Source organism: Acyrthosiphon pisum, chromosome A1 (assembly GCF_005508785.2).
Source record: "Acyrthosiphon pisum isolate AL4f chromosome A1, pea_aphid_22Mar2018_4r6ur, whole genome shotgun sequence".
In the NCBI taxonomy this organism is placed as follows: Eukaryota; Metazoa; Arthropoda; class Insecta; order Hemiptera; family Aphididae; genus Acyrthosiphon; species Acyrthosiphon pisum.
The window spans coordinates 20,257,452-20,260,084 of record NC_042494.1 but is presented as its reverse complement, the minus strand read 5'-3'; positions in this window follow the sequence as shown (position 1 = coordinate 20,260,084).

The following is a 2,633-nucleotide window of genomic DNA, read 5'->3' as shown; positions in this document are numbered from 1 at the left end:
AAAAATAAGATAGTAAATTTATTTTGATTTTAATGAAATGTGCAAAGAGTTCAATCTTTATATTTTACTAATGAATATTTAAGATGAAACATTATGTTCTTAATGTTCATAATATGATTAGAATGATAAGTTCCATTATTCCAATAATACATTGATGAATTGATTTGAAATCTAATAACTATTATACAAGTCTAAGTACCTACCTAATATAAATCATAATTTACAAATTCACAAATCATATTAACATTATACTAATAAAGCTCGAGAACCAAACGACAATTTAATTTTAGATTTTATGTCGACTGATTTTAGCTAAAATAGTATTTAAATATTGGTTATTATAAAATCTGAAATCATAATATAATAATGCATAAATCCATAATATTATGTTGAATTATATTCTACTGAAATAATCAAGATGCAGACTTATTATAAAATAATCGCTATTATTAATTACTCATCATTTATAACTATCATCATCATAATCGTTAAAAGTACTCAGTTGTTCGTAACATAGAAGCCAATAACAATAGGTGATTCTTTTAACAACAGTCAACACTCATTATTTTTAAAAGTATTTAAGTTTTGAAAAATATTTTTGTTTGAATAATTAGAAGTCATTATAAAATAATTTTATAATTAATATTTTACATAATTTTCTAATATCGATCATATTCTTTGTAATATATTCCAGGGATATAAAATTCAAAATCTACCTACGCGTTATGATAATATGCCATTCAAAAAAGTAAAAATTATGAAATCTATAACGATGAAAAATTTCAAAAATATCGTTTTATTGTGACGTTGAATTATAAAATGGAAAAATAACATTTCCAAAAACGTTCATGACAGTCTTCGTGATAGTTAACAAAAACGCATGTTTTACAATAACTACCTACTGTCAAAAGAATCGCGCTGCGTATACTATATAGTGCCAAAATTGAAAATTACGATAATATTGTTCCGGTGTTATACTCGCGCATATCTGTGTACTCACTATGATAATTAGCACCATGTTCGTGCGACCGACGGTTACATGTTGGGCGCGATCAATCCGTTTGTGCAGCGACGGTGTCTGGCGGGCGAGCTGCCTGACCGGGCGGGTTGGCTGTGCGGAGCGGACTGGCGGCGGCCGATTTCTCAATACAACATCTGTCCGCGACGATCGATCCACCGATTGCCGATCCATAACCGATTACCTACTCCGATCTATGTGCGGATACTTTTACGCGATTATCGAGGCGGGGCACCGACGCGGTACGTGTCGGATACGCGTGTCAGTAGGTATGCATAATAATATATAACTATTAGTTATAATATGTAAATTATCGCAGGTAGGTACGTGCCTATGTCGGTACGTTTGCAGTAAACAAAATACAATATAAAAAGTGTAAGTCCAACAATGATAAGTCATAGATACGGTTGTATGTCTGCATGCCGAATGAATGGAATCACTGTACCTATAGTATCATAGCTGTAGGACATGGAACGGTTTGGCCCGACTGCTGCATGATACCGGAAGATTCCTATAAGTTACTAGGCCTACTGGTACTACAATATAGTTCCTATGATTGTGGGACCTGGATGTCTGAAGGTACGCCACATGTGGGGAACAACAAGCGTATTTGCCCCATGTTCCCCGAGAAGTTTTTTTTTAACATAACTCATATTTATTTTGCTTAGGTTTTGGATTTTTAATATTTTTTAAATTAAGTATTTAATAATGTTTCTCAGGTACTTACGCTACTGGACGTCTATCAGTTATAAACCATTTATTTGCATAAAATATTCAATATTAATTTAGGAAATATTAATTTTCCATTGTATAAACTATATAGTGTATTAAATTAATCACTTTAATACGCATAACGTCAAATTTGAGATGTTTAAATCACCCATAACAATAACAAATAATATACTAGGTGCATAAATATTAAATGCATAATATTATTCACCTATTAAAAATATTGGTAGCCATTGTTATAAAATATAAAATGTATGAAAATCTTAGCTTCACCGCTCACTTGCCACTTCCCGGTTACTTCTAATATGGTGACTAAAAGATATTGACAAACAATGTGGCCTGCACACGTTTTCCGGCTCTTTATAATGTTTTCCCAGACCGTCCTCATGAGGGACCACGCTGCAGCTGGTAAACAATATATAATTATTCGTAATAAATATTACATTATGTTTAGAGTTAAGTACCAGCTATCTCATATTTTAAGCCGTCAATGGGTACGCTCAAATGTGATCTGATATATTATATTATACAATATTATAATGTCTAGCAATAACTATAAAAAAATAATAACTGTCGACATAACTGGCTAAGTATTTTGTTGAATTGAGTTGCATTATTAACATAATATTATCAACTATAAAAACCATTATATTATGGAGCGATATCATTTCTAAGCTTGCAGCCGAGATCCGTAATCGTGAAAAGCTTCATTGCTCTTCAAAGACTTGTATAGGTAAGTAAGTAGCCATATGGCGCATAACTCATAACATAAAAATGAGCGGTGCGCTATAATTCGGGTGTATATTATTTTATAAAGGTTCATTCGCCAATTTCCGCTTTGCGCTTCCCCCCCCCTCCACACACACACACACACACACACACACAC